General features: G+C 45.2%; 1 pseudogene; it reads right to left on the bottom strand.

The window, feature by feature from the left end:
* Positions 1 to 19708: 19708 nt before the first annotated feature.
* LOC144102894 (U2 spliceosomal RNA) lies at positions 19709 to 19860 on the bottom strand (annotated as a pseudogene).
* Between the last annotated feature and the right edge of the window lie 7674 nt (positions 19861 to 27534).

The following is a 27534-nucleotide window of genomic DNA, read 5'->3' as shown; positions in this document are numbered from 1 at the left end:
CCGGAGTGGACTACTTTATACTGTGAGTGAATGTGTGTATGGAGTGTGGCCCTACAATGGCCTATGCTCTACTGTGACTGAATATGTGCATAGGTGGTGACTTCTGGAGTGGACTGTGATGTGAACTGTGTGGATTGATTGTGTGCATAGTTGATGACTGCGGGAGAGAATGTGTGCTATTATAAGAGACTGTGCGCTTAGCGGGGTAGATGTGGCATTGTTAATATCGAAGGGACGCTGCGGTGGAGCAATTACCGGCAGATAAAGCAAGGCTAACCCAACCTGTAGCATTCAACACCTCAACCTCAACCTCATCCTCCGAAGCACTGCGGTGCGCCGTGTCCACTTCTGTGTCGTTCGTCTCGTGTTAAGCCTCCGCGACCACGAGCACACTCGCTGTAGCACATTGGAGATCTCTGACCGTCCGTGCGGAGAGGAGACGTGTGGCGAGCACCTGAAAGACGACCGCTGCGCTTTCACAGCGGTGAAGTAGGTCAAATCTCCCGCCAATCTCTCAACCGCTTACTGGGAGTACAAGGTTTGCCGGCTGATTATTCTCGATCCCGATATTTCGAAAGGCTGAATCTGGACAGTCAGACGACCCAGAGCTAAGAGCTCTCATCGATTATTTACAGGGACGGCCAGCCACCATAACTAAGCAAGTTTTTCGAAGATATCGTCACTGTACCTCCAAAGAGACGCGCTGTAGACGAAGAACCCTATTTCTAACTTGAGACCTTACCACTTCGTCCTACCAGCAGCCCTTCGCGAGGAAATACTTTTTGCGTGCAACGTTAAACCAACTTCTCATTACATGGGCTGCTCCCGAACGCTTCCCTGAATACGACAGGTGTTCTATCAGGCAATACAGGCCTGTCCTGTCAAACGGCACGTCCAAAGCTGTCGTCAATTTCAGTGCCATATGATGTCCCGCCATTCAAGCCTACGGGTCTCCTTCAACGAAGTGAGCCTTCCAGAGCACCGTTGGCCAAAGTCGGCATGGACCTAATTTAACCGTGCATCATTTTTGTCACTGACTATTTCACTCGTTATGCCGAGGCCAAGACGATACCTTGATGTACCGGGTTTCAATTCGCCCATTTTTTATGCAATAGACTGTCTTTCGGCATGACACCCCATCTTACGTTGTTAATTACAGAGGGACTGCCTTTACTTCGCCGTTTATGGCCGAAGTTTTTCAGCTAAGTGGCAGGACTTAGCTTGAAGTGACTGCTTTTCACCCGTTGACGAATGGGCTGACGGAGAAGCTAAATAAAACCATTGTCGATATGCGGCGATGCATGTCGATGTCCGGCACAACACCTTGAGCCTCTCGTACGTCACCTTCGGCTAAAATACGGCACCTCAGGAAACAACCCGTCTCCCAACATATATCGCCTCCTCTACGGCAAGGAAATTCCGACGGCGCTAGACGCAATCATACCTTGCGTAAGAGATAACCAAGTCACTTTTGACGCTGAGCAGTTTGTCCAACATGCCGAGCAGGCCTTTCAACTATAGTTGAAAGGCCTGCTATAGCATGTCTGCACATCGGCAGCAGCATGATATACAGCGTGTTTTTTTTTTTTTAACTGTTCACAGATCTTTATTTTAAACACTGCGAAAGATAGGTCGGTGGGGTTTGCGCAGGTATATTCTACAGCAAGGCGGACATTGGTAGGCGATAGAATTCAGTGATGAAACGAACAATTAACTAAAATTAATTAATCAACTTCTTTACTTTTGATTTCAAGGGCCAATATTATATTAAGATATTGAAGGCTGTCATCAAAGAAGCTCAATCCAGCCTATAAATTTTGTTTATCGGCAATGCATTTCGAAATATTTAACGCCAGAAATAAGCATTTTTACGACCGCGGCTGCCGCGTTTCGATGAATGCGAAACGCAAAGGCACCCCTGTGCTGTGCGATGTCAGTGCATGTCAAAGATCCCCAGGTGGACGAAACAATTCCTGAGTCCTCCACTACGACATCTCTTTCTTCCTTTCTTCTTTCACACCCTCTTTTAGCCCTTCCCTCACGGCGCGCTTCGGGTGTCCACCGAGATAGGTAAGGTAGTTAATGCGCCATTTCTTTTCCCCAAAATCAAATTTTCCAATTTTTCGTAAAGTTGGCTTCCGCAATACACGTTTTTAAAATGGCGTCGCTGGACGTAGTATTGTCGAGGGAAAGAAAGCTTGGAACAACTCCGTATCGAAACAAAGTGGCGGCAGCTGGGGCACTTGGTTTATAGTTCGAAAGATGGCCTAGTAAATGTGCAGTGAGCAGGCCCGGAAGTATATATTTATGTTTTCAATGTGACAACCTTGCCGTTTGTCGTTTTAGGGTCAGCAACGAATGAAAATGGTTTCATTTGAACCACCCACTTCCTGTAGACGTGCACGTATTTATCTCTCTGTCCACCATGCTTGCATACTAAATCTGCTATATTCAAAGCTACTATTCGCCGCACAGGTCGGATTGCGCAGCAACGTCTGCTAATGTTTGTTAGCTGAATTTTTTTATTCATTATTAACGGCATAGATTGGACACATCCACATGAATGAGTTTTGATACTCCTATGTGGCGACGCATAGTGCCCTGTTGAAACAAGAAGGGCCGACTGACTTGCAAAAATCAAATGTATAAGGACGTATTCCTTGATATGTGGCAATACAATTCGCTCCAAATTTTTCGAGGCATAAATAGCTTCGATTGTCTTTTCTTGCGAAAATTGCTTGAGAAGCAATGCGAGTTTTCTGGTCAAAATGTAGATTTTTAAAATAAATTTTTGGTGAAGTACTTATCCAAGTAGCTTAGAAAAAAAAGTCAAAAACTTTCTGCTTGTGGTTTCTTTATTGGGGAATAAATAAGTGGAATGTTTATAAACGCTGAAGTCGCGTGCAAACGTCCGCTTTAGCTGGTGCCAGTGAGTATTCCCAAGGAAAAGTCAGGAGGCACTTCTTTTTCCCGACAAGTTCTTGTACAGAAAAGAAGGGGACAATTTCTCTTATGATCTAGTCCGTAGTAATGCGCAGAACAAAGGCAATGTAGTAATCGATATATGTAGAGAAATGGCTCTCTATTTATTATTCTCCAGCCACGGCACTTCTCGAAGTAGAGTTTATATACATTAGTGCGGACCTCCTTAACTCCTTCGATCACACGGCGATGGAGCTCAATAGGGAGAAGAGGTCAGCAGATTAATATCACTTTCTATAAAATTGAAAATTGTGTGAAAGTTATGTTCTGCCCATTGAAATTTTCCTTCCTCTTTCTTTGTCATACCACCCTCAACATAAGCTGCAACACACGTGGGTCGATACCAACTCAGTTCATCAAGAAGCTCCATGTTCGCAGTCGGCAAAAGGAATAAAGGACGCTGGATGTTCGTGCAAGTTTGGTGTTCTGCGTGAAGGCGCATTGATTTGTTTAAAACCGGAACATAGGTTGCTACAGGCTATTTCCTTAAGGCCTTTTGTCGTCTTGCCTGGAGTCACTGAGGACGCCTCCTATATATCGATTTATGCACAAGTTTTAATTTACCTGAAATAGAGAAAGCAAATCTTGCAATCGTTGCTTTGAATATTAGATGTTCATATGCGTTGCAACGCAAAATGTGCCATCTTGCACGTGGTACTGAGGGGCCCGAGGTAACGACAACGCACGCTCAATACTGGGTCGAATGGGATGTGTACTGGAACTGAAGGCGGTCTGTGCACAGACAGCGCGAAAAATTCGTTGCTCATGTCATTTCCTATCGTACTTGCTGAGTTGTGTGGACGTAGGTTGAGAAATCTACGGCTCAGAGCAGTGTGCCTCCTCAAAAAATTTTTCGTATAGTGGACGGCAGCATGTTTTAAGCAACAGTACATTCATTGCTTAAGCTGCGTACAGAGGAAAATTTCTCGGCCAGACAAAACTCGGAACTACGTCACACGGGTCTTGGCTTCCACCTTGAGCCACATCTCTGCATAGAAGACCGTTTGCGATGAAGAGGAAAGGCAAGACAATATCCAACGTGCGTGTAAAGGCTGCCGGATAATGCTTAAGAAAAATTATTAGGAACGATCTTCTGGTGTTAAAGCACTGAACGGTGTTGCATCATAACGCGAGCTAAAAGATTAAAGTTTTGACACTTTCAGACATACAGCGTGTCACTGTAAAATCATGACGATTGTTACTGACAAGTTGTCACTTTTGCTGTCTTGAGCACGGCAAATTAGTCCCGCGTTTTAACCTCAACAATACTAGTCCGTCAGAGGATTTTGCGAGGAAGCTTTTTTTGTTGATGATTTATAAACGCTGCTGTTTTATGTGAGGCAAAAGAAGCTAATAACAATCAACAAATAGGAATCACAAAGTTGACCACCATAAACACTAAAAAAAAAACAGCAGCATCATTTTTGCCTAACGTAATTTTGCCCGCGATAATAGCAGATTAGCAATTCGATCTAAAGCTAAACATACCTCAGAAGAAATCTTGTTTGCTTGATGAGAAACACTCTTCGAACTTAAGTGGTAGCTGTGTGAAAATGGAGAGAAAAGCTCGGTTATTATTTATTTATGTATTGTTTAAAGTCTTTATGCAACGGCAAGGTTTTGTTAAAGGATTCCTTGGACAGGACGAAAAAAGAGCGTACATTCTACGTGTGCTTGAGACGCACATCTCAAGGCACGACCACGCAGCACTGGTAACGTGCAAAGGAATTTGGGACCCCGAAGACAGTTTGTTGCTTAGCTATCTACCATGGCCTGTTACTCTATGGAGACTGCCCAGCAATAAGTTCCTTCGATACTTGAAGAGGAACAGGCGCATGAGCATCAAGACAAACGTTCTCTATCAAAGTCTCGGCCAAAATGACTCAGCATGTCTTGAAAAAACTCTGAGTTTCCCGCAGTCAACCTACTTGGTTGATTGGCTAGTGATCACCGAGAGCACTGGGACAAGGAAGACATTTAATCGTTTCGTATCACAATCGAAAAGGAGAAATTTTACTTGCGCCCATCGAGGAATGCAAAAAGAAGTCATCCTTGAGAACGGAACACTGGGACCAAGCGGAAATGCTTACGTCTCTCTCTACTCGAGGGGCTGCAGCGAGCCTTCGCAAGCCAACGATGCTAGGTCGGAAAAGCACAGCCAACTGAGGGACAGTGTCATCCGCGTGGGATGCCTTCAGCAGGAAGCCACAGGTCCCTGTTCCAACTTTTGGAATTGGGAATTCCTGTTGAATGCTCTAGGCGCATACAATGTCACAGTGCTGCGAACCTTGCACAACGACCAGGACATTCATGAGGGCGATCTTTTAAAAAACTATTATGATGTTTCGGGATATATGCTCGTTGGGAGCCACAGGTTAGCGCTCATATCGGCGCTTCCTGCTGCAGTCCTAACCATGCAGGAAACGTTCTACGTTAAAAGGAGCCCTCCTGACCCTGTCTCTTTCCTCGGTATCCTGATGAAATCTAAGCTGGGGCTATGTCTCCTTATAGCAGCAATGCTTTCTGCATCTGTAGTTGCAGCAGTTGCTGTGCTAAAGGAAAGCAATGAAGGACTAGCGACCACAGTCGGTGATGCTTTGATGCTGCATCTTGCCTCCTTTTACGCAACTTCGTTCCCAATTCCACGGAGAAGACGCTCGGTTTTGGCAAGAGGAATTGTTCTTGGCGTATGGCTGATGGCGATGCTTCCTCTTTCAAGTTATTTCCGGGGTGAGCTCGTCTCAAGGCTCAGTCTACAAACATTCCCCGACGTTATCGACACCATCCAAGAACTGGAGTATGCGCTAGACCACCAAAGAGTGACTCCTTGCGTCGTGACGGGCACGTTCACACACCTTACGCTTGAGGAGCCAATCACCACAAACAAGCTTTATACAAAGCTTCGCTTAGCGTTTCAAGAAAAAAGAGGAAATGATCATTTGCTATTTCGAGATGTAAGACACTGCTTCTCCTGTGCTCAGCAGGAAAAGCATGTATGCTTCGCGGTCATGTGGGCCAGGTGCTTTGTGCTCAGATGGGGACGTGGTCTTGTGCAGTCGAGGGAGCATTTAAGCACAAATTGGTTTGTGACGCCCGTCCGCAAGAATTACCCTTTTTTGCGGGGATACAGCGAGTTTCTTAGAAGAATAGTTGAAGCCTCGCTGCTAGAATACTCAAAACTAGACTTTCGTAAATGCAATTACGAAGAATACGATGAGAAAAGTGCTGATGTTCAGAAAGAAGCTGCCCAGTTGATCGTTTTCTTTGTGGCCTTCTGGTCGCTTTTGGCTGTTTCTTTAGCGGTGTTTCTTCTGGAGCTGATTTGTGGTAGCCGGTGGTTATCATCACTACTTTCAAACTAAATACAACAGAAGGCACCAAAGTTCTATGATGCTGAGAAGACGGATGATTGGGGGTACTCGTCATCTGACGCTGAAATCTTATTGTTTCAGTGGTTGTTTCATAACTGGGTAAAGGAACCAACAATTAATTGAAAATATACCACGTTTATTAACCGTGAAACTGGCTTTACAGTAAACCTTTTACTCACCTTAATTAGATTTCGCCGGAAACTGAAATATGCCGTTTCTATAGTTGTGTTTATTTTAAAGGAGTAAACGTCTTGAAACGACTCATCCTATGACGGACGCCGTTTCGGAACGTTCCGAATTATTTCAACCACCTGGGGATCATGCAAGAAAATCGCGCAGTGCACGGGCATCTAGAATTTTGCCTCCATCGAAATCCGACCACTACGGTCCGGGTCGAACCCATGTCTTTCGCGACAGTAACTCCTACCTGGTGACGAAGTGGTATCACTTGTTTCTAAAATTAAATAGCTATATTAATCCTCCCAGCGATATCAACAAACATTGAATACATTATTTAGAACGACTGCTGCCGGTTGTTAATTCACAATGGATTTTAAGGAAAAGTATATTCGGGTTTCAAATGCGCAACTAAAAAAAGGAGGCAATATTTTTTATAAAATTAGGGAAAACTATCAAAGAAAACCAAAGCTACACACCTAACGTTTTCTCGGCATGCGAAAATAATTACATTTTTCACGTCATGGCCTATCAGTGGATACTTTATCAAGATCTGGTAATCACCGCATCCCGCTGCAGGTTTTATTGAGCTGGCTGAGTTGCAGTTATCGGGTAGCGCAAATGAATATTGTAACATCAATATAAATGCCATATTTACAGAAATAAATATTCCTATCATTTTTCTTCGTCGGTTACGTAAACAACATTGCCGCTGCCCTAAATAATCACGATCGCATTTACTAGGTAGAGGACTTCAATGCCTTATTGACAGCAGCTCAGTAAAATAAATTTCATTCAGGTGTCAACAACGATATGAGTTTCTTCATCACATTGTTCGGAAAAATTAATTGAAAAACAACAAAAAAGGTACCTACATCATTTAGCGGCCAGGAAATAATGCGCTTCACAATCATTAGCGTTAAATTAAAAAAAAAAAACACGACGAATCTTAAATCTCAGCTTCAAGAATTTCAGAAAATATGGCTCCAGGTGGACCTTTGCTTGAGTAGTACACACCAATCACCTAAGTGCAGCGCTGGCGCAGTCTGGACTTTGAAGGTTGTTGAACTGTTTCAAAAAATAATGTACCCTTGCAGCACCACGTCCAAGTTTGTGGAACTGACTTCACGAGCATTTTTCAAGTTCCTAGAGCGGCCATCATGGAGTCAGTGATGCCAGCAGTATCTGAAATCCTGCTGAACAGAAATGTCTGGAAGCAAGGAAAGCTTTTTAAAGAAGAATTAAACATGGATGTAGCGAGAGAGAGAGATGGAAAGGAAAGGTAGAGAAGTTCCCCTGAAAGGAGTTCACTTTCGCCACCCTGCACTTGCAGAAAGGGAAGACGTAAAAGGGAAGGACAAAATGGAGAAATTTAGTCAGGAGCAAGCAGACAAGAAGAAATACGCGCGCTGCAAGTTACCGCAGCAGTGGCCTGCATATCTGGATGGGCGCCGAACGCTTCAGCCTCAATGCGTACATCGTCTGTCGTTTGTTGCCTAACACAGGACATCCACACAGCGTAGGCATTCCATCTTGATATCAAGCAATGGTTTTTCCCGTCTCGGTTGATAATGTGAATGAAAAAAAAATGCTTATGGCCTAGCTCTATTAGGCCAGGATACACGTAGCGAAAGCGCGGCGACTTCTGCATCGGAGGATCGAGTGCCTTCACTAGATGCGCCTTCATTGATGGTTAAAGTTTGAGTCGTCGTGGCGGAGTGGTAGCGTCTCAGCCTCAAACGCCAAAGGCCCTGATTAGATTCCCAACCTCGGCACAGGTTTTTTTTTTGTTCAGTGAGTGTGCGGGGGTTTCGGTGGCCCCAATAGATGTCCGCCACTGAATACGTTGGTTAGCGGTTAAGCGCAGGCTCTGTTAAGGCGCATTTATTTATTATTTATTTATAACGCGCGCGCGCGCGCGTTACGCCGGAGTATAAACGCGCCTTAACAGAGCCTGCGCTTAACGCTGCATGGCGACGTCACGTTGGCCAAAGCGAGACCCTCTATACTCCAACTGCGCTTGACCGCCGACGCGTTCGGCGGCTTCGGCGCACTCTCACCGCACTGGCGATGACTTGGAGCACGTCTCTTATTTCGCGCCGAGTGCGCCAGCCGCCGCCGGCCCGGCCAGACCGGTTCGGTTCCGGGGCGGGGAGCGCGTTGTGGCGTCATGTGCTTCCTCGGAGCACCGCCGCGGTGAAATAGCAATTTCGCGGACAGTAAAGCTTTCGCTTTAAAAGTTACACATCCCGACTACTCGGACCGATGAGGGTGGAGTAGCCATTCCTCTCGATGCCGAAGAGCTTAAGGATCGGAGTCAGCGCAGCTGGTAACAGCAGTGTATTTCGCTCCGCGGGCGTGTGCACGTGTTCGTAGGATTATTCAAAAATGCAATAACCAGCTCGGTTTGGACTTCCGCTGGATCGTGGTCTACAGCTCGACTGGCCGCAGCATAAAGAACCACATGCCGCCTCTGGGATCTGAGCCCACAATTTGCGAGGTCTTGGGTTCGGATTGGATTCCGCCGATGTCATGTGGGTGCTCATTCTTCTGATTTGTAACAAATTATTTTTCAGAGATAAAACATATACCCAACTAATTTCCTATTGCTCTATACCACAAAGTAAGAAAAAGATGGGAAGCTTTACCTCGTGCTACTGGTTTCGCTGATTGCTGCCTTCATTCATATGCATGTAATAACTCGAGACCCTCAATTACCTTCCTTTTAACGCGACATCGCTAAGGAGCTCGTGTCGCTTAAAAGCCGGTGTCGCCGGCTTCGGCGGCGTTGGCCGTGAGCGAAAAATGGCGCATCTCGGTGGACACCTGAAGCGCGCCCTAAGCGAAGGGATTTTCCTTCCCTTAGGGCCGGGCCCCAGTTGTAACAGTATTAGCGGACGCCACCTCCCGAGCCGATTCTTTATCGACCCGTTCTCCGTATATGCAATTAAGCAAGGCGCGGTACGGGTGTCTATCGAAAATTGTGAGACAGGCGTCATTTTCTTTCCTTAAAACCAATTTTCATTTCATTTTCTTTCCTGTACGGCCTGGATCGGGTGTCCACCGATATATGTGAGAAAGGCGTTCTTTCCTTAATTTGTCCAACAGGCCAAGCGTTGCGCCTAACGGGCGATTGCGTTCCGTGCACTCCTTGGCAACGCTGCAACAAGCTGTCGCGTCTCACTCTTAAAGACGAAGCTTAGGCGTCCTCCAAATTTTTTTCTGCCCAAATTAGCCCGTGATATACAAAGTTCATGTACATTACCATTCGCGTGGCAAAACGTTGAAGTGAAAATCGACACAAATTCTATGTGATATTGTTGTTTAGCTGAACACCGCGCAACTAAAATTAAAGAAGCATTAACGCAAAATCAGGGTGTGTCATTGCCCACGGTAATATCACACTGAACTCAAAAAGATTGTTCTTGTGTGTACCAATGTGGATTATTTTTTGCTGTGTGGTGGCGCTTTGTACATCTAAATATGTAGACATGATATACTACTGCGTGTGCACTTCGTGAAATGTCGTGACTGTGAGTTGTGTTCACCTGAAGCAAAGGTTTGCGTTGTTTCTCGGAACTATGCATGAAACATTTGCTGTATGAATCTGGCTATATGTATTCTCTCTTAACAGTGTGATCGCAGTGTGAATAAAAAAGTTGAACAAATCAAAACATCATATGTGCGGATCTTATTAATTGTGTGGCAAAGTATGTTTCTCGCGTTTAATGCCTCTGCGATGATGGCGCGCTCTTCGAAGATGCTAATGTGCAGGCTTCCATTTCCACCATACTTTTCTCAACCTTTTTAATTGTCACAAGACTTACACATGGGGCAGGGGTGATCTCTCCCCCAACCCCGATTTCAAATCCTCTCCTGATCTGCCTTGTGTGCCTAATTTCTGATAATGTGGGCTATCACATCTTCTGCCATCACTGATATGGACGCATCAGCAATGAAGAAAGCTCTTTCTCCTTTTCCTCCAACAACGTCTGTCTCATGCCCGCTTGTGCCGCACTATCCCTGAAATTTCCTAGACTCATACCATGAGCGGAAAATCTGTTGTACGCTGCTACGTTCCCATTTCCTGAAAGTCTTGTCTTTTGCCCGAACGGAGGACCGCTTTTATAACTTACGCCAACCAACATCCGATCTAAGGTCACCTACTGTGTGATGCCGCCAGAAGATAAATTTGGTTGTCGTTCAATATTAAGCCGAATTGAAAGCACTTAATTGGCTTGGTTTATGGTTTGGTTTACGGGGGTTGACGTCCCAAAGCGAGTAAAGCTATGAGGGACCCGGTAGTGAGGGGCTCTGGAAATTTCGACCAGGTGGGGTTCTTTAACGTGCACTGACATCGCACATAACTCGGGCCTCTGGAATTTCGCTTCCATCGAAATTCGGCCGCAACAGCCGGGATTGAACCCGCGTCTTTCGGGTCAGCAGCCTAGTGCCATAACCACTGGAACACCAGCACTTAATCGGTACCGCTTTGCCAATGAACTACCAACGCCAACATTAGGCCAGCCTGATAATAATTTATGGCATACTACGTTGTTTCTCCTTGTAGCGCAAAATCACATGACTGAAGCATAGTACATATTTTTTTATTCGGCATGGAACCTCCGCTTGCATTCATTTCTGCACTGGTGTCTTGAGCCACAAGGAAATGCTACATCATTAAAGCTTTTTTTTGCCACAGATAATATAAGCTAATGATAAGAACACACTAAGGGCACAAAAAAAATATGGAGGCGCAGACTTGTTTATGTGAGTCAGATAGAAAATGTCGCTTCTGTTCACTGCTGTCATTGATTACCGAAGGAACCTAGGAATGTTCGGGCCATTAAAAAAAAACATAGATTTTAAAGTTGTATCAAGCTTAGGCCCAAACTTAGTTTATCTAAACAAAGTTTTGTCACTGACAGCGTAGCACACGCGCGAGTATAATGCAGTCCCAGCTCGTTGGGACAAAATATGTGAGCGGGTAATTGACACTCCTAGAGGGCGGCGAGAAACAGTTGCAGGTTTGAATCCGCCGGCCCGGGCTATGCTCGTATTAAAAGAACAATCTTTTATTTCGAAACAGCTTACGACGAAACAGCTTTATGACGAAAAGGTTTGCTTTCTGCCGGTGCCCAAAAATACGGACGTCTCCAGGTTAGCAGAAATTTAACCACGGAAAAAAAAATTCGCAGGCCGGTAACACAAGATACAAGGCCTATTAACATAGTCTTTTGGTTAGCACTAGAAGGTTTAAGCTACAAAAGCGAAAATAAAAAGCTAGAAAAGCGAGAAACAGGAGCATTGTAGCTTTCTTTATGCGACAGCGATCGTGCTTGATCTACTTTCACTGTTGTAGGGTGGGGTACGGGCTCGCCGGCGACAGTGCGGCCCCGCGTTTTTTTTTTTAATTTTCGTGAAACAGTAAATGAGAAGTTGGTGCTGCATAGCGGCTCGGCTGATTCTTTTCACTAATTCATAGGAATCACTTGGTCCGACGATGTACAGTTCATTATAATATATAGCAAACCCAAACAGTACACAACTTATAAAGTACAAGCGTCATGAAAAGTAACATTAATGAGCCAACAAACCGCCTTGAATGTTAAGAGATATGAATAAACAAGGACAGGAGAACAATAAATAAGCTTATTTGTAGTACACACAGCAAAAGTAAATAACAGCGCTATTAAAGACTCACAAAAACAGAAAAACAATAATGTTTCTTTCCAGCAAACACAGCAAAAGCAAATACCAAAGGTATCCAAACACCCACTGCCAGAGAGGTAAGAGCGTTAGCATTTACTCCAATTCTACTAAGCTAGTACTTCCCATGAGTTAGCATTGACTCCAATTCTACTAAGCTAGTACTTCCCATGGATACCGTGGTCATCAAGGAACGCTATCAATGCCACAAGTGCTCGATTTTGCAGTTCCCTTGTCGGCCACGTGCCTAAGAGCTTTTGTAGACTTTAGGGTCTTTTATCAAGAGCGCTCAGGTCTCTTGAATTGTGACCAGAGGTTGTCGTGCCCTCGGCAATCCAATAATAAGTGAGCCACATCCTCACTTTCTTGGCCACATGCAGACCGTGGGCTGTCTGCACGGCCAATTCTATGAAAAAAGTGCTTCGTGTAAGCCGTTCCTAGACTCAAGCGGTCAAGGAGCGTTTCTAAACTTCTGATGATAGATAACAGAATATTAAATCGCAGCAACGGATCGATGACATGCCGATCAGAACCTGTATGGTTTGGCTCGAACCACATCTTCGCGTTCATTTCATTACGCCTGGTCTTCAAGAAGCGGCGCAATGCGCCTTTCGATAATGAAAGACCAGAAGTTAGGGCATTGAGCGTGCTTGCCTAGGCGCTGCATCCGCCTCAGTGTTCCCAGGAATAATGCAATGTTTGCGTTCCCACTGGAAAACTATCTTATGCTGCTTTTTGCCAGGCTTGGTAAATTCTTTAAGAACGTCGCATACCTGTCTAGCTTTCCATGGTATAGAGCTAGCATTGTGAAGATATTTCAGTGCGAATTGGGAATCGCTAAGATTACCCACATGTGTGGGTAATGTGAAGAATTTCTGTCTCTGCCTCAATGCTCACTCTTTAGCGTCTGTTAAGCAGCACCGTTTTCTGGATGTAGTTCTTGACAGACAACTCTATTGGGCTCATCATATAAAATCTATCGAAGATCATGTAAACACTGTAGTGAACGTGCTTCACAGGCTTGCACGTACGTCTTTGAGCTGTTCTTCGTCATTTATGCTCAGAGTTCACAAGGCACTAATTTATCAAATAATTGTGTACTCCTCAGCGATTTTTCACAGTCTGTCGAAAACCTGAGTGGAACACCTGCCAAGGCTGTTAGCTAGGGGTCTTCGAGTGTGTTTAGGGGTTCTTCAAGCGACTTCCAGCGTTCTGCTAATTGCTGAGGCACCGCAGCTTCGCTTTGAAGTGTTACAAACAACAGAGACCTGCATAGCTAATGTGTGCCTTTCATGCTGGGTTACGAGGCGGAAAATGTGCCTGTGGTGCTGCGGTGCCTCAGCAATTAGCAGAACGCTGGAAGTCGCTTGGGGAACACCCAAACACACACGCAGACCCGTAGCTAACACTCTTGGCAGACGTTGCTCTGAGGTTTGCGACAGACTGCGACGGATCGGTGATTAGTACACAATTTTTTATAAATGAGTGCATTGTGAACTGTGAGCAGAGGTGACGAAGAACAGCTAAAAAACGTACCTGCAAGCCTGCGAAGAACGTCAACTACAGTGTTCACCTGGTCTTCGATAGATTTTATATGAGGATCCAAAGAGAGTTGTCTACACCCAGAAAACGGTGCTACTTAACAGATGCTAAGGGTTGACCGTTTAGGCAGAGACAGAAATTTTTCAGATTCTTACGAGTAAAATGCAGAGCGGGTAGCCGCCGCGGTGGCTCAGTGGTTATAGTGCCTGGCGGCTGACCTGAAAGACGCGGCTTCGATCCTGGCCGAGGCGGTCGAAATTCGATGGAGACGAAATTCTAGATGTCCGTGTACTTTGCGATGTCAGTGCTCGTAAAAGAACCCGAGGTGATCGAAAGTTCCAGAGCCCTTTACTACGGCGTCCCTCATAGCCTGAGTCGCTTTGGGACGTTAAACCACCATAAACCAAACCAAACCAAGCAGAACGGCTATTTTTGAGTGAGAGAGCTAGAGCATCACCCCTCTCTATTTTAAAAAGCAGTCAAGGGTATTTAGGCTTCCTTGGAAGGTAGACTGGATTGGGCCTGCAGTTTTGAGAGAGATCCAAATGCAGAGATCATCGGCGTAGAACGAACAGTTCAAGCCATAATGGATCGTTCTCGGCAAGTCTGCCAACACGCAGATAAAAAGAAAAAGGCTTACCACACTGCCCGGCGGCACTCCTTGCATTAGGCTATGTTCCGCGCTTTTTTCTTCACAAGACTGCATGAATATTTTCCTGCCATATAGAAAGTGGGAAATCAAGCGTAGTGGTTTTCCACAGACACAGAGGTCTAGGAAACTTGAGAGAAAATGGATATGACTTACAGTATCTAATGCACCCTTGATATCCAAAAGATATTTTGAAGGGGATGTTCAAATTCAAATCCTTTATTTATCCAGGCCGGAAAACACAATAAAAGTGTGTCCAGCACTGTTTGGACCCGTAGCGATAGGCTAGCTATGGGGAAAAAAATTGAAATTCTATAATGCAGACACTTCGTGACATGCACAAAAAAGACTTGGAAGAGCGGAAAGAGAGATATATACAAAATAGAAATCACAAAAAAGCATAATACAGTAGCTACAATTCAAAAACATGGTGCATGTTCAATTACAATAATAAATGGGATGCGAACAGAAGATAGATGTACTTTACCACATTTAATGCATGGGCTGAAAGAATTTTTTAGCTATAAGTGCAAAATTTTGAGCGTATTTTATTTCTTGTGGAAGAATATTCCAGATCTTAACGCCAATGAAAGAGAGTCGTCGTTCTCCATAAACGATGTGCGTGGGCGGTAGAATAAAGTTGCCTATTGCTACATTTCGGGTAGTACACGATGGCGTATGAAAGAGGGACATATGGAAGGGATGGTTGTTTCTAATGATACTGCTTACTACAGATGCTGTTTTTAGGAGGCGTAATGAATCGAAGGGTAATATCCGTAGGTCGTGGAATAATGGGTTGTCGGGGTGGTCCTGCTTAGAATGCGCTATGATTCGTAATGATCGTTTCTGAAACTTTCTGATTGCCTGGAGATAACTATTGTAAGTCCATCCCCATGATTCCAGACAGTATGAGAGATGACTGTTGATAAAAGAGAAATATAAAGTACGTAATGTACTTTTGTCAAAAAAGTGTCGTGCTTGAATCAGTTTATAGCAGTTGCCTTTGCTACGCTCATGCTCTACACATTTTTCTAGGTCCATAATTGCATCCATAGTGAATCTACGTCTAGAAATCTAGCCGTGATCCCAGAAAACTATTCTCTTCACACCACCACTGAAGGCTGGCGTCTCTCACCTTCTCCACACTTTGCATAAGGAGCTGGTCAGGCTCACTGGGCGAAAGGAGTCGAGATGCAAAGTGGATTTATAGCGCTTTAAAACAGGAAGGACACGCTCAATCTTCCATGAGTGGGGAACAAATTCATTGACCAATACATTTTTAACTATGCCTAAATATTCTGCAGTGCCCTTCAGCCCAAGATTTTGAAGCATTCCATGATAAATGGCATCAGGCCGAGCAGCAGTCTTTGTACAACTGAACGCAAGAGCACTTTTAAGTTCACTGATTGTGAATACAGAATCCAAATAGGTATGTTGCGCATTGAAGCAAACACTAACTTTTTGCTGCGCACATGTAGCTGTGTTTTTAAATTAATTGCACTGTAATGAAACGCCAGGAGGATAAATAAATCGACAAAACTCATCAGCCAAGTGTGTTTCTACAGTTTCCAGTGCCATTGCAAGAGCTCTGAAAACGTTATTCTGAGGAACGGGCGTTCTTAAGGAGCGGACCGTCATCCATATCCAATGTACTGGAGTGTGAGGGGTTCAATGTACTGCAGAAGTGAAGCCATTTTTTTCCTTACTAGTGCTGCAGGCGTTTACGCATTGACAAATGAGTCTTTTGAACCTCACTATACGATTCTAAAGACCCGGATCGACTGTAAGCCTTTTATGCTTTTCTTCGTTGTGCCCTCAGTCGCTCATACTCTCCATCAATAATTGTGAACCCATCATGTTTGGGGACTTTCTTAGTGCCAGGACTCAGGATATCTTGCACCAGCGAAATGAAGTCGTCAATAGTAATGTTCATGTAAACATTTTGAGTTACAGTGTGACTAAAAGCGTCCCAATTGGTATTTCGATTTACGTTGTGCACCCTATCATCGTAAGCTAGGATGATTGCGCAGTATCGGACAGTGATCACTTTCGCGTCTGTGGCCCACCCCACATAAGACACCAGATCTTGAGTGCACAAGTCATACTTAAACAGCTCGAATAACGACAACCGTGTAGAAAGGTTAGAGAACCGTCGTTATATTTCTCTGCGGCGCTCTCAACGACCCTTCAACGGCCGTCACAGCGGTCTCTACCCCAAGCAGCATTATTAGCGTTAAAATCACAGCAAATAAGTAAACGAGAGACTGCTATTTTAAAGATATTTAATAGAGCATGAATAGAGACGCGAGGAGATGCTTGCAAATACTAGCAACAGTAACGCACACCCTACAAAAGGACACTTTGCACGCCACGAACTCCGGAACATCAGAATCACTGGACTGGATCAGGTAGGAGGGTAGGTCCTTCCTCACAAAACAACATCACCCTACTCAAACCAGATAGACATGGTGATTTGTATGACAGATGGAAATCGTGATCAACACCGGCTTCCTGTATGCACTACACAGGAAGCTTGTTTTGCTCAAGAATTCTTCCAAAGTCTGCACTTTTTGATCTTAAGCCGTTTGCATTCCACTGAAAAACGGTGACATTTTGATAGCAGTTATTCATAAAACGTCTGCCCAATGGAGGGCCTAGGAAACTGAACGAGTAGACGCTCCACCGACCGCAAAGCCTTCACCTCGGGGAGGATGTTTGCTTGCGGAATGGCTGTCAGATTAGCTAGAACTGCAGTAAACATCATAAGTAGAATGACCTGCACCACTGAAACTGAAGAGTTGACTCCGGCAACTGAGGCTGCTACAGGTACCATTTGGGCCGGCCGAGCAGAAGAACGCTGAAATAAGGCAGTTGAGGGACCCGAAATATGACCTTGCGCAAAATTGGCTATCAGAACGCTCCCGAGTAGTCCTCTTCATTGGATATGCGGCCGGCACAGCTGAAGAACTGGAGGTAGTATTCTGCACTTGATGGCTTGGAGTTTGTCGAGCAGACTTCTTCAGCGCGGGCGCATACGATGAAGATTTCAAACATTAGTGTTCATCATGCTGCACTGGATTCACTGCTTGCAGGTTCGGATGAGGTGCATTTTTGCGAGGCGACCTGCCATGAAGTATTTCGTTACGCCAGAGGTTCGAAGCAGCTATGTTTTAGGGACTACTCGAGAAAGAGGCGGCATGATTACCACCACAGTTCGCGCATTTCAGTTGCAGAAGCGATTTGCACTGGGTGTACTCATGGCGCTCCGAACAGAATTTGAATCGGCGCGAAGCGCGGCATATCTTGGCCATGCGGCCGAATCGCTGACATTTGAAGCAGCGGAGTGCTAGTCGAAGGTACTCTAGCACAGGATGATTAGTGAGTCCCAAGAACGCCCTGTCTGGTATTGGACGGTCTTTCCTGAATGCGACAATCACTAAGAAAAAAAGGGGCAGGATTCCACCGCTCCATCCTCTTGAATCCGATACATAGTTTGTCGGCATGCTGAGATCACTCCGGCATCCTCCAGAAACTCTAGAAGTTGCTCATCGCTGTACTGTAGAGAAACGTGGCGGCTTTTACCGACGTTCATTGTGTACGGCTTTGGAATGGAAGCGCTGACACCTAATCCAACCACTTCGGATAGCAACAACCGATGCTAGCTGATGCCAAGGAATTAACACATACAGAGATGCTGCCATCTTTATTTATCCTGAATGACGTAACCTCTCCTTTGCGCCAGAAAATATTTCTGACGAAACTCTATTTGGGCTCATTTGTCAAAGCTTCGGCTCTCTAGAGTCGGATGGAACACTACAGGTATTCTTCCGGTCGCTTTTTCTTGTAGGAGTCTAGCGTAAAGGGGGCTTTATCGCACTCTGTATCCTCCGGCTCGCTCGCGCATCCCCTGGTTGCTCTCACTTTAATTGCAAATTTCCTGGAGGCGAGGCTTCTTGTTCTCCACTTTCTCTTCATCCTATTCTGGAGGGTGCGTTGTCATAGCTCCCGCTCGGTCAGTCACCAGTAATGGTGGCTTGAGGAGGTTATTCCCCACATGATGGCCAGCCGGCACTTGATTGTACCCAGGAATGGCATTCATTATGCCCAGGATAGCTCTTGAAACATGAGCCTGGGGAGACTGGGGGGTTGGGAGTTGGTCCCCAACAATCGCGGTGGCTGCGGACGCGCGAAATAAAAAAAAATTGGCAGTGCATGGTTTAACTTTGGTTAAACTTGCTATGACGCGATAGCTACAGCAGGCCGAGTGGAACTTGTTCACCTCCTGACCAGCCACGTGACGAACCACATGATCAGCCACGGTGCCGCGCCTCCGGCAGCTGCTCCGCACCACGTGACAGCGTGACGGCGCAGCCACAGGGTGGCAACGCCGGCAGCGCCACGGGGCCGCCACGCTGAAGGCTCGAAATGCTACCGTAATGCAGCTATTGCTACAAAACAGCGCACTGCGTATCTTGCACTCGCCGTAGCAGAATCCGGCTGGAACTCTTGCTGGCCACACGAGGACCAGTGGGCTCACGAAACGGCGGTCAGGCACAAAATTCAAACAAAAAATTGGCGCAGCGAAGGAGAACAGCGACCGCAGAGAGAGGGGGGGGGGGCACTTATTTTTCCCCCCTTTCGCGCTTTTGTTGCACACCCTACCTTAGTAGCCGCTGGACGATGCAGCGTATGCAGCAACCCTCACCTAAACACCTGGAGTAGCCTAGAAATACCGTTCCTAAAAGGTTGTGAAATTAGTCAAGTCTAGTAATCCGATCCGATCCGATCGACTTTTCTGCCGGATTCATCTACGTCATGAATCATAAGCAATTAATCCACAAGAACGCATTAGTGTACTGCAAACAGAAAATTGCAGGCGGTTTGGCTCCTGTTAAAGCTAGTGTGTACGCCATAGCTTAAACGGGTTCACTTAAGATTGTTCAACCCCTCCTTTGAGAAGAGTCTGCATGGCAAGGCCAGACCGTCTTCGGTTTTTGGGCTCGCTGGTGACACGCCTTGTACCATGCTAGAACTTTGGGATCCATCGACGTCGCTTGGCGTAGCCTGTACTACTGTCGCTGAGTTCGTGCGCTGACATTCCGCCTCTTGACTCATCGCGGATCTTGACTAGGGTCTGTCTGTCTGTTGCTGCCAGGAAGAAAGAAAGGAAAGTGCACAGGCCTGCTCACTGGCTCAAGCCGAGCCACAATCGCTACCACGTGCAGATAGTAGGAGAGTTGAAAGATGGGATAGAAAGACAGGATAGTAAAGACGCGCTAAAGAGGAGGCCGATCCCGGAAGTAGTGCAATGCCGGGCCAACCGGTGGCGGAAGTGAAGCAAACTTCAAGCACTCCGCCACATTTCCAAAAATAAGTCCAATTGGACCAGTAACAGATATTCTACGGGGTCCGGGCATTCGCTGAAGTTGACTAGGGAGCGCCTCGTGCCCCCTTTTTATATGCAGGCGAGCAACGGCGCGCGGCGTGTGCTCTACTGCGCATGCGCGGCTGTGACGTCAAGCACGAAGGAGGAGTCAGCGGCGACGGCTCACCTGTCATGTCACGCTGGTGCACTTGTTGCGCGGCGCTTGCGCAGTGTAGGGCTGCGCCAGGCAAGGTGAAATGGCTTTATATGGTGTAATGAAGCTATCGCTTCGAAGCGCAGGCCACTGGAGTCGAGTACATCGCGAAACATCTGCACCGAAGTAGAGTGCAGCGAGCTTACAGTAAAAGCAATTTCGCACACACGCACATTTTCCTCTCCAGCAAGCGTCGCAATAATCGGGAAGGAAGGAACTGAAACTTAAGAAATCCGTATAGAAGTCACCAAACAAAATAATACACATTGCAGCAACTTTGGTACTAACCGGCCAACCCTCATCATCATTCGGCGTGTCGTCCAAAACCAAAAACACTCACGAAAAGTAATTAACTCTTAGCCTAAACCCTCCAAGGGCACAAACGCATATGCCTTGAATACATAAAAGGCGTCGGTGAATCCTGGTTTGCTTGCATTTTCTGAACAGAAGCAGTGCAAACCACGACTGAATTTACTGGCACCATCAAACCATCAACACCACCTCCAGTGCCCGAAAACAGATAGCCTAAAGACCCTCCAGTGCGGGGTGTAAGAAGCTCAATCTCAATCAATATCAATCTTTTCGGAGAGTGCTGGACATCTTACGTTTATGATACCAAGATTTTCATCAAAGTATGAACCAGCAGAAAACCTATATCGGACAAATGAGCAGAGACTGCAGCGCGAAGACGAGCATTGCCAGGCTTGTCTACTCAGGATTCACTTTGACGGAACGATTGTGATGAAGACCGGGCTGCAACCTCATAGGCGGCAGCTACTTATCCGCAGAGCTGACCTGTGGTTTAAGCATCTAGCTCGGAACGAGTATGTTCGGTGTTCGATTATCAGTGTCGCCGGGGGTACTTTGGGTATGGGTCTCTAACTGTGTCGTAAGTAAACAGAACCTTTGTGCCAAGGCGCTGTTTCCCCAAAGCTGCGTTTGCGCCATTAATATTCATTACCAACATCATTAACAGGCTGATATTTTATTCATACCACATTCAACATATACGCGAAAACACTAATTACTCCCTCGGGACACTTCCATTTTCTTTTACCCAAGGTTAACATTCAGTGACCAGGCGGTAGATTGTACGTGGGCTCAAAATGCCAAGCTGTAACTTGCCCGCAGTCAGATTAGAAGAAAGCACCAAAAATAGTTTTCGAAACAACATGATATTTTGCGAGAAACTTGTTGGTGTTCATTTCTCACTTAAATTATCACAAGAAGCATCACTAAACTTGTTATGTGTACATGAGCAATTATGAACTTAGTTCGCACCATGATATCGCTGGCGACTGCTGTGGTTGTGGAGAGCTCTGCTGTGGCAGAGATCTGATTTTTGCTTGGTGATCGCTTGAAAGTAAATTTAGTCCGATGTGCGCGCTTTATAGGTAGAAAAGATATGTTCAACCACAAAACAATGACACAAAGAAGCTCACTGACTCCGTACGCTTATTGATTCCTATCTGCACACCACCTGGTATGCGCGCAATGTCCACCGTGCAAATATTAAACAAGAAAGAGCTGCCGTTCCGTAAGAGGGGGCGGGTGCATAGCAGACCTGTGCCTTTAATGGCTTCAAAGGGGAACCCATTGTATGCGCGAAGCGCGCATAGCTCTTTTGCTTCTTGAAAACAAACTTATTGCGAAAAGCTTGTATTAAGAAACTGTACCGCATTAGACTTACGACAAGATTCCAAATCTGTCGCAGAAGCTCTCTTAATTGAGCGAAGAAATGACAACTTTCCTCCTCAGAACCTCCATTCCCAAAGCCAGTTCGTACCAGAGAGAGCATCGCTGTAGAGCCTTAAGCTCCTTCCACTGGCACTGCAGCCTGCCTTCCTTCCAAACCAATACCAAAGAGCCTCAGCTCCTTCCGTGCAATCTTCGCAAGCCATCAGGCTAACAAAAGCTAACATGTGCCGGAGAAGCACGGCAGCAGAGCATTTCGATGCCAGAGATGATCAGCTGCAGCATTACGACTTACAACGTGAGAGTAAAATTAATCAAAACTTTTTAATATCAGGCCTATCCTTATAGGGTTTGCAAGTATGTGTGCTTTCGGCCAGAAATTCAAACAATTGCTTTTCATAAAACTGCAGCAATGTAATATCTGTGCCTTCTCTCCAACATTCCCTCCGCGCACCACGACTGGGCCTCACGTACAGAGCGGCGAGACGCACCCCGTCCCGCGAGCCTCGCTACCAAGCTGCCATGGCTAGCGGGTCCTCGTGAGCCAGCACAGCTGGCATCTAGCTCTGTGCTGCAGTGCCTTGTCCTAAATTCGATCCTCGCGAACGTCAGCCTATTTATCAATAGGCGGCGGTGGTGAAAGCAATACTAGGAGTGGTTAGTGATTGGTCCGCAGCTTATTTGATACGTCAATCATTGGCATGTTGACGTTCGGGGGAGTAGAGCCCAGATTTCTACAAAAAGGCCTACAGAAGCGAAATTTCTAAAGCTAACTAGCATTCTCTTCAGTTTCCCTTGCCTAAGAAGATGTCTTCTTGCAGGTTTCCGTCGAAGGCCCTCAGCGGAACATAATTCAAAGGTATTTTTATTGCAATCTAAAAAGCCATTCAGAAGCACAGGCATAAATATTGTCAGGGGACGAAAGTAATGTAGACAGGAAGGCAGCGAAAGGCATCCAAACGAAACTGTCTACTGGGCTGACTTGAGCCCAAAGAGAATTTAACAACTCATTGGCGGTGATGGCACTACACTGCGGTCATCGGCGAAGAGAATGCTGCTGCTTTTGGCCGCGCTCTATTTAAAGCTGACATCAAAATTTTGACCTCCGACATAGAAAGTAACCACAGCAGACTCGAACAGCTTAGAATCGGCTCCGCATTAGAGCGAAGATTCGAGAGAAATGCGGGCAAACCTTTCGTTAACGGGAGGAAAGATACAGATAGAGGCAATAATTTTCTAAAAAAGTGATTTGCATAGTGTGTCCCAGGATAAGCACATGCCACTCGTATTACGAGAGGTATTAAAAGCGAATTACTTGATCAGAGTTAGTGAAAATTATGGTGTTTTGCGCCTTTCGCCGCCGGAGGTAGTTTTTAGTGAAAGGTGCTCGCAATAGCCCTCTGTGTTTCCGGTGCCTACAGAATGACACCATAGGACAAAGTTTGTCGCCAGTTCTTCCCACCGCTAGGAAATGTGCCTGATCTAGTGAGCGGCACTCCCCGCCACTTGCCACCAGTCAAACAGGGGTTCATGAAACAACTGCAATCCTTCCCCAACCTCTGTAACCCGCTTGATTTCCTATAAGTGATAAATACCAACCCTATACCGTCTGTTCTATAACGTAACTACTTAGGCATCAATCTGTGTGGCTACTTTACCTGGGCTACACACAAGTTACTAACATCATCTCTTGTGCACATGAAACGTTTGCCCACCAAGCCCCTGACAATGTAGCATTATTAGAATAAAAGTCATTTGCAAAATGAAATCTACAATGTGCATCGCGACCAGATACCTTCATTCTTCAAGTCCTTACGATAACAGTGCGTCACAATTTAAAGCTGAATCCGATTCGTTACACGTCTTGCTTCATCGCTGTCCTGTCTGCCTTTGCTTATTTCATAAAATTTTCTATTCCTCACTTGGCTACGTTCCCTAAGTACTCCCGCCAGGCTGCATATCTCACCGAACTCGTAAGCCTTCTCAAGTTTCCTGCGCTACTTTTGCCACCTAATTTCTTTCCCATGCCACTGCGGACAGGAATGACCTACCCAATAACTAGCAGCGCAAGGACGGTAAGAGTGAAAATATCCGTTTCTTTTAGACCTTGTCTTTCTTGCACTGCTATTATTTCCCAGTTCGAGCAACTGACCAGACTGAAGATTTACTGCAAGGTTTGTTAAGATCGGAGAATTCGGACCTGGGAGAAATTCGTAGAAAATCAACCAGAAGGCGGATGAGTCATCGGGAGACAAGCAGCTGCGAGGTCTGGCTTTTGAGGAAGTAGCGGCGGAAGCAGCGGCGACAATGGCGGAGTAAATGGTGGCCGTGTCCGCCTCGCCTCGCCGGACGGAGTAATGCAATGCATCGGTCACGCTGGGGATAATAACGGGCTCTCCACTAATAAAGCATACGTCTACACACAGAATGAACTTCCCCGGTGATATAAGGCTACATGAAAGAAATTTTAAACTGAAAGTACTTTATTCAGGCTCCAGCGGTTTCGTACCACGTAAACATAGAGTAATAAATGCCTGGCTCAGCGTGGGCTCGTTTTCTCACACATTTCACTGAACAGCAGCGCAACGATGTATTGCAGTGACATCGCTTGACTACAATAACCCCAACAATAAAAGAATAAAGATAGCACATCAAGACAAGTTAATGAACACTGGGAATTAATATCTCGAGATACACACGACTGAGAAATTGATATTCTAGAAGAAAACAGAAAAAGTAGACAGCAACAATTCAACACATTCATAAGTGGGCCTATATTTGATACCTAAATAGCACACTAAAAAAGAAAACAGCGCTCACGCTTCTGTGCACAGACAGAAATGTGTCTATGCTTTTCTTGAATACTCTCGTGAATCGACTTTATGAGGTGTTGGTAATAAAAATCGAGAATCTGGTATGTTAATTTTTGTATTTCATAGTTTGCATGAATCTTATCTTATAAGTTGTGTGCTGGATGTTATACACGTGTTATTTATAGATATATGACTCTTGAACAATGATGTGTTCTGTTCCATTTGTGAATATATAGTTCTGCGTAGTCTTTATGCAAAGTATTTGTGACAATCAAGAATCGTTGATTTTGAAATAATTGGGCCGAGCGTGCTAAGCACAGGGCGTTTGTTATTTAGCGCAAAACTTTTTTGTGTAACACAAGTTCGTGCTCTAAACTTGTTTTTGTGGTGGTACGCCAGACAAGAGGACAGTATTAAAGACAGGAGTGTACTAAAGTATAATAATATTGCTCTTTATCCAAGTGGCAACAGATCTTCAAATTTGTGACTCTGGTCGTTCTTGAAATGTCTGGTCGTATTTTTGACACATGTGAAGACCAGTTAAGGGGATCCTGGAAAATGACAGCAAGGAATTTATGTGCTTGAACACGTTGGATTTGTTCATTGAAATGAATGTGTGTTTGTAGTACATTTAGGTTTTGGTCATTAGAGAACATATTTCGTTCTGTTCGTGTTCACTGATAATTCTTCTACGTCAAGCCTTTCCTATAGACTGTCTAGGCACTTATACGCTTGTATCTCAATATATCCGGCATCTCTTCTCTAGAAAACAATATGCTTGCGCCATCAGCATGCGGGGGAATACCTGAAGTTGACGGAATAATTACAATATCATTTATGAAGAGAAGAAAAAATAACGCCTCAGCATATTCCCTTATCTTATTAATATATGATAATACTAATATCGGATTGCGCTTGGTTCACAGCTGTATTCTGCGATCTGGTTGTCTCTTAAATGAGTCTAGCGCAACCCCTCTAATTATGGAGGTGGGCAACCTTTGCAGTGAAATTTTATGTTTAATCGAGTCAAAGGCTTTTTTGAAATCAAAAATACTTCCAGTGTGAATAATTTATGCTCAAAGTTATATCTATAAAATTTCGCAGAGCCATTTCCGCCTATTTAGATTTTTGAAAAACAAAATTCTTCTTACTGAGACATCATTTTGCTGATAGTGTTTTAGAAGACGTGTAATGCCAAGCTGTTCTATTACTTTTGTGATATTTGCACAACACAAATATGTCTGCAGTTTTTTTAAACCACGTTTATCATGTCTTTTAGGAATTACAGCTTCTTGCACAGTCCTGAATTTATAAGAAAAAACCGTAATTAGAATCATACTGCATATACGTGATAGTGGGCGGTTGATAATGTGATAAGGTTGATAAGGTGTCGGACAAACTTAGCCGAGAATAACCAACATCATGTATAATTTGCAGTCAGGACTATAACTGCTCGTGTCATTTGTGTTAGATGCTTCAGAATTGAAGAAATGGTCCTTAAATTTCATCGCTAGTATTTTTTCAGAATAGGGTATGATTGCAACGCTCAAGTCTTGGATGTCTCTCCTATGACCCCCGACTATAGGTAATTAAACGTCTGCCATGTTAATATTCCTTGGCTTGTAGGCGCTACAGATATACATGCAAACTTGGGTATGTAATAATTATTACGTGCTTTTTAGTTTCATATTGCCGATTGTTTCTGAGTTTATTACAGTAATTTTATTAGCCCAGAATTCTAGTTTTGCTAAACAGCAAAACGCCTGTCATGTGTTTTATTTTTTTTAAAAGTGACCTACAATTTTGGGGTCTTCTGCCTTTCTTATTTTTCTTAAATTGTGTTCCTGCAAAATGATTCTCTATAAATGTTTGGATTTTCCTTATGAATAAATAGTACTTGTTCCTTTGACTGGATCCTCTGAGCAGTATACAGGAGGCCAAGTTGTTTGTGCTGTTAGTCTTTGAAAAAATTGAATCTTTTCTTCGATAAAGGCGCTCGGAAAGGGGCTCTCAATACAGATATTTTTCAGTTTTAGCCTCGACGGCAGCACGCCGAAAGCCGCCATGTTCCTTTCCCCCTCTCTGGCTGGCTCGGAAATGCGGTGTGCGTGTGTCCCGTGCGTGCTCTGCGGTTCTCCATGTTTACTGTATGGAGTTTAGCTGCAGTAGCGCGATTTCGGTGTATGTGCGATGAAAGCTGCAACGAGGTCTTCAGGAAACCACTGCGCACTATTCGGCTATGCAAATAAGTATAGGAAGCGAAGGCGGCTTGATGCGCAGCAGTGTGAAGAACACAGACAGCCAAGGTGGCTGTGCGGTTGCAGGCTGCTTCAGCTACACAGGTTCCCGCAAGAACAGCGGCGACTTTGGCTCGCAAGTGTAAATAGGTAGGATTTCCGTCCTTCCCCATCTGCCCGTGTATGTTCTCAGCAGCGCGTTGGTGCAAAGCGGTGCGATGAAAACCGGACTGCAATGCTTCATCTTGGATATCAACGAAAGGTGCGCTGCTGTATCCATCAACTGAGCTTTCGTTTTATGTTGCGTGATAAGCCTGATACCAAACTTTTATTTAGTTTAAAGTGGGCCACCGCCGCATCCTGAAGAAAGACTAATGCACAAATTCCACAGCTGTTTGCTTGCAGCAAATATTCGAAAAACTAGCAGCTCTTTAAAAACTGAAGGCCGCAGCTTTGACGTGTCCGCCTTCCATCGCGACACCTCATTCTTCGACCGAATATTATTTTCAAGTGACGCCATAATGCAAAGCGCCGATTGTTAAAAGAATGCGCCTATTAAGGACGTGCAATCGGCAGGGCCCGCAGCGCCCACCTGACCACACGGGCGCGCTTTCTCACGCTTTCAGCATTAAGCAGCGGCCGCACCCAAAACGGACCGTGCAGTTATGCTCTTCTGGTGCTGTCACAGCAGGTTCACCAGTTTAGACTTTTTAAATCACATCGCGTTCGAAAGCCAGACGCCTCTCTACTACATCTCTTTCCGAGTTCAGCGAAATGTCC

This window comes from Amblyomma americanum, chromosome 8, assembly GCF_052857255.1.
Source record: "Amblyomma americanum isolate KBUSLIRL-KWMA chromosome 8, ASM5285725v1, whole genome shotgun sequence".
NCBI lineage: Eukaryota > Metazoa > Arthropoda > Arachnida > Ixodida > Ixodidae > Amblyomma > Amblyomma americanum.
Note: the sequence above shows the minus strand (reverse complement) of the source record. Positions and strands in the feature narration are given on the sequence as shown.